General features: G+C 48.4%; 1 pseudogene; it reads left to right on the top strand.

Moving 5' to 3' along the window:
- The first annotated feature begins 665 nt into the window (after positions 1–665).
- On the top strand, positions 666–3145 carry LOC118586158 (annotated as a pseudogene).
- The last annotated feature ends 5361 nt before the right edge of the window (positions 3146–8506 follow it).

Raw genomic sequence — 8506 nt, 5'->3', positions numbered from 1 at the left:
TTAGCTGGCCACATTGGGTGATGGAGGATCTTCCTTAATTAGCCCACTGACTCAAATGGCAGTCCCCTCTGGAAGCACTCTCAGAGACAAAATTAAAGCGGTGTTCTACCGGCTCTCTGGGTATCCTTTAACTCAGTCAAGTGCATACCCAAGATGAAGCACCACCAGCCTTATGCCATCACTGCGCTGCTTAGAAATCTCCCTCCTCACAGACAGGCGCTGCCTGTTTTAAGAAGCCTCCCTCAGTCCCCTCGGTGGCTACGTTCTGTCACTTTCCCATGGCTTTTGTGACCATTTCGCAGATCTTACAACTAGCTCTATCTATTTCTAACTCCCCGCCCCCCTCCACCAAGGTGTGAGATCCTGGAGCAAGATGGTGTCCTCTTCATCCTGTGTGTGTGTGTGTGTGTGTGTGTGTGTGATATGCTCGCCTGCACAAACGCTCGTGAAGGCCAGAAGTTAAGTGTCACAGGAGACTTGACATTCTACCTTATTTTGATGGAGATGAAAGCTTCGACTGGGCAGGAACTCACCAAGGAGGCTGGACCGGCTTGCCAGCCCCAGGGCCCTCCAGTCTTCACCTTCCCAACACTGGGGTTGTAAGTGTGTGCCACCTTGCCTGGCTTTTGTTTAGACCAGGGTCTGGGGATCAAACCCGGGTCCTCATGCTTGCACAGCACACTCGTTACCCACTTGGCCCTCTCCTCGGCCTACATCCTGCTACTGCCATTGTGAATAAAGCTCTGTATAGTGCAAATGTCCGCAGTCGGGTGAGCCACCAGACTACCTCCCATGAGCTCTTCTCTCGCCATGTTTTGCTCTCCCTTGCTGTTTGGCTGTTTGTCTTGCTGTATTACTCAGCTGGGCCTCAGACTCGGGTTCAACTGATCTTGCCCAGGCCTCCCTTCGAGTGTGAAGAGAAGTGTACACTGCCACATTGACTTTATTCCACTCCTCATTTTAGTTGTCTAAATAGGAAGTGCCGAATGTTAAATCTTGGACTTAGACAGCTTTCAAGTCCCTGGGCTCCATGCTAATTGGCTGACCACACACCGACTTACCTAAAGTGAGAGAAACCTTAGGTTCACAGGCTCGCGCGCTCTCTCTCTCTCTCTCTCTCTCTCTCTCTCTCTCTCTCTCTCTCTCTCACACACACACACACACACACACACACACACACACACACACACATACTCACACACACACACACACACACACACATTCTCTCTCACACATACATACACACATACTCTCACACATACACACACACTCTCTCACACACATATTCTCTCACACATACACACATTCTCTCTCTCTCTCTCTCTCTCTCTCTCTCTCTCTCTCACACACACACACACACACACACACACACACACACACACACACACACACACACACACACACACACACACACGGAGTCTTTGTTGCTGCTGGGGCCCATCCTTTGGACCTGTTTTGTCAGCCTGGATAGCAATAAGGAAGAAACCGCACCTGGCTTCACAGTTCAAACTTGTTTCCTTAAATGTTCAGGAGGTTGAGATAGCTAATAAGCAAATTGTCCTCAGTATTCAAATAGGCAGTTAATAAATCCTGAAAGAGATACAAATGAAAATCCTCCCACAGCGCCTATAGGCAAAACCTGTGTTTTCCCTAATCCTCCTGAAACCCCGTGGGCCACTTTCCGATCCACAATGGTATATGTGCCAAGCACCAGATTGTGGGCAGTATCACGTCACCCCAGGGGTGCACCGTCCTCTCAGATGCAATGTCTCCCCTAAGAGAGTTCCTGGGTCTATGCAAAGGGTTCTAAGAAGCAGGGGGGCGTGCAACTGGCACTTCTCTGGGCCCCATGTAAATGACAATGCTGTCACAATTCTGCCGTCAGCAGAGACCAAACAAGGCAATGTAAGACCCCTGAGCCCCAGACATTGGGAGCTCAGTTTGAGATCGGGTTTCACTCTTCCCCTGGAGTGGCTCAAGTCAGGACTCTGAGATTGGGAGCCAAGCTGAATGCCAGGTCAGTGGAGGCTAGCACCCAGCTGAGGTCCTGATGCTGAACTGTCTATTTTGTTTCTTCCCAGGGGAAGCAGAAGTAGAGGCCATCTTAGAGGAAGCCTCCCTGGAGATGGAGAAGCTAGACCTGAATGCCTCAAAGGAGCAAGGTGCCTGCTACTTCTCAGAGGGGTACAAGCAAGTCTACCTGCCGCTAACCTACAGCCTCATCTTCCTCCTAGGGCTGCCCCTCAATGGAGCTGTCTTATGGCTCTCCTGCAGCCAAACCAAGCCCTGGGGCTGTGCCACCATCTATCTCATGAACCTGATGGTGGCCGACCTGCTTTACATACTGAGCCTGCCTTTCTTCATCATTACCTACTCAGTGGGCGACACCTGGTTCTTTGGGGGGATGCTGTGCAAGCTGGTGCGTTTCCTATTCTACGCCAACCTCTACAGCAGCATCCTGCTGCTGACCTGCATCTCGGTGCACCGCTTCCTAGGCGTGTGCCACCCCCTGAGCTCACTGTCCTACCGGACTCGCCGGCATGCATGGCAAGTGGCTGGGGCTACCTGGACCCTGGTAGTCCTCCAACTGCTGCCCACGCTGGTCTTCTCCAACACAAGCTATGTAAATGGCCAGGTGATCTGCTATGACACAGCCAGGCCGGAGAATTTTGATCGTTTCTTTGCCTACAGCATGGTTCTGACATTGTCTGGCTTCGTCTTTCCCTCCTTGATCACTCTCGTGTGCTACTCTCTGATGGTCAGGAGCCTGGCACACCCAGTGGAGACTCTCCCAAAGACAGGCTCTATGGTCCGTGCGAAGTCCATTCGGACCATCCTGCTGGTGTGTGGCCTCTTTGCCCTCTGTTTTGTGCCCTTCCACATTGCCCGATCCTTCTTCTTGGTCAACCGCTTCTGGAACCCACAGGACTGCCAACTCTTGCTGGCAGCCAGCATGGCCTACAAGATCTGTAGACCCCTGGTCAGCCTGAGCAGCTGCCTCAACCCCATCCTGTACTTCCTGTCACGGGGCAACAACAGAGCCCAGCTCCTCCAGAAGCTGAGACAGAACAAAGTGGGTGAGCATCCCACTGGTGTGGTGGAAGGGGCACCGAGGGCTAGGCACATCTGGGCACTGCCAGGATGAGCTCTGGAAAGAAAGAACTGGACACAGAACAGGGGCTAGTTGGTGGGAGAGGAGCTGAAACCTTCCTAAAGGGGTGCTGGTAAGAAGGATTTTGTAGAAATGGCGAGAGATTTGAAAATAAGGATACAGAGGGAGCCACCAAACCAAAGGTGAGCAGACATTGATATCTTGTCATTCTGATCTCAGTTCAGAAGTCAGGACCGCAGAAGCCTCTGCTGCACCCCTCCCCCCAGCTAATGTTGACCTCACCCCCTAAACCAGTCCCTCTTTTTCCTTCCCTGACCTATTGTCTGTGGAAGATTTATTAGTACCTGGACTTGTTCTTTCATTTATTTATCTCTGGGGCATCTTATCCCATTGGTACACAGGTTCTGACAGGAGGGGGAACCTCATCTGACCCCCAACACCAGTCTCAGGGCCCTGCAGAGTGCCACTCAGTAGACAGAGGCTGAGTGAAGGAGTGAGTGAAGGGGGGAGTGAGTGAAGGGGGGAGTGAGTGGGGCCTTTCCTGTGTAACGGGGCAGTACCTCGAAGTCCCACAGCAGCCCCTAGGGTCATTGCTATTTACACAGTCACAGTCAGGAGACCAAAGCGCAGCACATTAGGTTACTGGCAAGCTCACCCTGCTGGAGAACACCCACCCAGATCATAATCAAAGGGGGACTTCACGCAAGGCAGGGACCCTTGAAACATGTGGGCCTACATGTCAAGCCGAGGACTGCCCAAGTGTTCAAGAGCACAGCCTGTCTCATAGGTGGTGATCTGGCTCATTTCCATGGTTGGTTATTGACAGATCACAGGGTTTACCTCCCGTGTTCCTTCAACTACATTGCTTAACAGCGGCCCATTCAGGAAAAGCTCTTCCAGATGAAACAGTAGATGTGGAGTCAGGTATCTGCCTGACCAATGTTTCTCTTATTTTTATTCAGGCATCATGCTTCCATTCATGACAAAACATGCACACACACACACACACACACACACACACACACACACACACACACTTTCCATTCTCTAAGTTAATTTTTAGTTTTTATATATTTTATATAACATACTAGTTTTCTTCTTTGATAATTTTACACACAAATATAATGTATTACTCTTACTCTTAACCTCTCTTATAAGTTTTTTAAATTATTTAAGGACCAAAACAGTCAAAACAAAAACCTACACACAAAAAAAACAAACAAACAAAAAACAAAAACAAAAAAACAGCAACACCTCTTCTTTTAAATAATACAATCCCCCCAAAGACGGTGCTGATGCTGATCTAAACAGTGATCTAATGATTCATTATAATCTCCCCAGGAAAAGATGAAAATGTCCTTTTCATAAAAACCACCCCCACCATGATGCCACTCTAATTATGGGAAATGTCTGTATAAACCGTGCACATGTTTGAATTACAAAGTTTCATTCTGAGAGTACAGTTTATTGCTTTCAAGGCTACACAATAATTAGCTCAAGACTAAGTGTTGCTTGGAAGAATTCCTCGGGATAATTGGTATAATGAACAGGCAAGGATGCCTTCTAATTAGCAGGTCAGCTCTTTCCACAAGCAAATGTTTCTAGAAGAGCAGAGAGGGCTTAAAACTGTTTATTCTCTTGCACATTTTTCTCTCTCTCTCCTCACCCCCTCACTCATGTTAGTAATTTCTTTGTACACACACAAGGAAGATTCGGCTACCTTAATGATTCCAATTCTGACCACTTACATTAATACATGTCCACATCACTGCAGAATTAGAGCACCAGGTCCCCAGTGAAAGTCTGGAGCCAACCCCCGTCACAGCAGTCTGCTGTCTCGTGCCCACAATCCTTTCAGCCCTTAAGGTGGAGGAAACCTCTCCTAGAATCCTGAGCATACACTGCCTTCATCTCAAGGGCACGTCACACCCCTAGGCACCGTTCTCCTGCCAGTAAGCCCTGGCTAACCCTCACGCCTGCCACTGTCTCTCTGACACACATGAAGCTAGTTTTGATTCTGCCAAGTTTGTTGATTTACCTACTTGACAGAAAACTGTAAGCATCCATATTTATCTTCCTTGTGCAGTGAAAAACATCTGACGTAGTCAATACGCCATCCTTGGTTTTCCTGGAATCACATCTCCAGACCCTAGAATCAAATCAGTCTGTTCCCATTGTGAGGGAACTGCAAATCCTCTAACACATGAGGGTTTCCACATCCCTTATGACTAGTGAAAACCCCTTACCCAAGGAAACCAAAACACCAAATGCCCCCCCCCCCCAGTGTGTCCACCTCTGCAGGGAAATCCAGGACCCTCAAGTCCATTAGCTCTTGGCACTTCAACATCTTTTGTAGTCTTTCTGGTGGTTTGAACAGGTTAAAAAATAAAATTGAAGGTCAGCAAGTATCATGTTCCAAAGACCATAATTAGAGCTATAATGGTTGAAAATGACTGTGGCCACCAAGACTTCTAACCCTAACCCCAGCCCTTCAGGAGGTGATAAACCACGGGAGAAATAAAACATAAAAACATACAAGTCATGTGTGAATACTAATTAACAGTGGCAGCAGCTACAAAGAAGCCATGTCAGTGTTCATTATCAAATGGGACCCATGTCACCCAGGTTTTCAGAGGGGCGGGGGAGGAAAGCGGGGGGGGGGGGGGGGGGCACACTCCAGCTGAGAGGAGGGTCTATGCATATGCTGAAAGCTGAGTGTGCTTTTAGTCCAAATGAATTCCAAGCAGCAAAGAAAAATAGGAAATAGAATCATTATGAGTCAATTCAATTTGTAGGAGATCACCAGTGGGCTCTTCACAGGGAGTCAGAGTCATGGCTGGAAAAGCAGGCTGAAGAGCAGCAGAGGAGCTTTCCAAAGCCTGCAGAAGCATTACTGCTCAAGATGTGGGGATCTGCCAATTGCACCTGAACAGAGCAATGCTGTGGGATGTCTTTCTGTACAGTGTGAATGTATGTTGTTCCCATTGGCTAATTATAAAGCTGCATTGGCCTATAGCAGGGCGGGATGGAGCCAGGTGGGAAAACCCAAAGGAGATAATGAGAGAAGAAAGGAGAGGTGGGGGAGACACCAGTCCACCGTCCAGGGAGCAACACGTAATGGCACACAGGTAAAGCCATGGAACATGTGGTGATACATAGATGAACAGAAATGGGTTGAGTCAAGTTATAAGAGCTATCTAGCAAGGAGCTTGAGCCATAGGCCATGAAATTTATAATAAATATTAAGCCTCTGAGTGGTTATTTTATAAGTGGCTGCGGGACCTCGTGGCCAGGTAGGATTGGAGAAACTTCTGGCTACAGAGCAATCTGATGAAAACTAACCTAGCAGCCCCCAGAACTTAAATGAATCAGAGAAAACAAATAAAAATGTCACCACCAGAGTCCTGCCAGGCCTCTGAAACTGGTTTTCCTTCCCTTCAAAGCCATCCTACACAGCACTTCCAGCTTTACTTCAAAAATAGTATTTTCAAGGGGCTTCAGACAACCTCAGAGGGCCAAGCACTTGCTGCCCAATTTGTGAGAACTTGAGTTCAGATTTCCAAAAGCTATGTAAAGGCAGAGGCATTAGCACACATCTGTAATCCCAGCACTCCTGTGGCAAGATGATAGGCACAGAATCCCCAGAGATCAAAGGCACGAGAGCCCACCATACACAGTGTGGTGGTTTGAAAGAACATGGCCCCCAAAGGGAGCGGCATTATTAGGTATGGCTTTGTTGGAGTAAGTGTGGCCTTGTTGGAGGAAGTGTGTCTCTTTGGAGACAGGCTTTGAGGTCTCATATATGCTCAAGCCACACCCAGTGAGACAGACCACTTCCTGTTGCCTGTAAGTCAAGCTGTAGGACACTCGGCTACTTCTCCAGCCTGCATGCCACCATGCCTCACCATGATGATAATGGACTAACCCTCTGAAAATATACCCCACACCAATTAAATGTTTTTCCTTTATAAGAGTTGCTGTGGTCATGGTGTGTCTTCACAACAATGGAAATCCTAAGACACAGCAGCAAACAGCCTGTGAAAAATAAGGTGGAGAGTGAGGTTGTCCTCTGGTCTCCATATACTTACACATATATGTCATAACACAGGCACACACACACACATATTTAAAGTGCCTGGGGACTAGAGATACAGCTCACCTGGTATAATGCTTGCCTAATAAGCACAAAGCCCTGAGTTTTATCCTCAGCACTGCACTGAACACCATGGAGCAAGCCTGAAATCCAGCCATTGGGCCCAAGAGGATTAGGAGTTCAAGGTCCCCTTTAGATACACATTGAGTTCAAGGCAGCCAGGAATGCATGAGACCCTGCCTCAAAGAAAAGAAGGCATTTTCTACAAATATTCTTCCCCTATTTCCAGTCACCTCCATAGATGCTCTCCAGAGAGATGCCCAGCGTCTCCAGGCTGGCCCACAGGCCCCATCACAAACCTGCCCTGCACACTCCTCCACTCTTCTTACCACACCACTAAAAGTGGGAATTCCAACCGCCTCCATGTTCCTGAGCTCCTACTCTATATCCAGAGAGAGCCATCTCCAGATGTCTAAGAGTTCCCTTCCCACAGACCGGGAACTCCAATTCCTCCAGCTGCCCTGGCAGCACTCTTGACTGCTGCCCCCACCTTGAATCTGCTGCTTTCTCCTCTTGGAGCTCTAACTTCCCTCAAGACTCTGTTTTCAATCCCTAGAAGGCAGCTACCTAGCAACACTAGAACTAGAGTAGGGAGGAAGCAAGGGGATGCAGAAAACGAAGAGGAGGAAGACAAAGACGATGGATGCCGGAAGACCATAGCAGGGGTCTAAGTGCCCAGACAAGGGGCCGAACTAAGGAAGCACGGATAGAATTAAAGTTTTTAAATACACTGGGAAGAATAACAAGAAATAAAACAGTGGCTTTCATCATGGTGAAATGGCTCAGAGCTTAAAGTATCAAAAGAACTACCAGAGACGTGGTCTAGTTGGGGGCTATTTGCCTACTATGCATGACAACCTGGGTCACTCCCCAACACCACATAGACGGGGTATATGCCTGTGATCCTAGTGCTTGCACTCAGGAGGTAGAGGCAGGAGGGTCAGAGCTCAGGGTCATCCTGTTATATGACGAGTTCAAATCCAGCCTAGGATATATGAGACTCTGTCTGGGGAAACAAAAAGATAAGCAACAACCAGCACAAAATAAGACGCTCAGTCGTGCCAAGAAAGGACAGATGGAAGGAGGGAGTGGAACTGGACTTGCATGGGAGAGTTCAGACTTCAGCCAGCTCTGTGTCAACAGCCAGTGAGGCCTGAAGATGCAAATGCTTGATGCAGGCCCGGCGCCACACAGACTCAAGTCCCACGACTGACATCACCCATGTCTGCGAATGTTCAAAA

This window comes from Onychomys torridus, chromosome 6 (genome assembly GCF_903995425.1).
Source record: "Onychomys torridus chromosome 6, mOncTor1.1, whole genome shotgun sequence".
In the NCBI taxonomy this organism is placed as follows: Eukaryota; Metazoa; Chordata; class Mammalia; order Rodentia; family Cricetidae; genus Onychomys; species Onychomys torridus.
The sequence above is the reverse complement of the archived record's forward strand: the minus strand, read 5'-3'. Positions and strand labels throughout refer to the sequence as shown.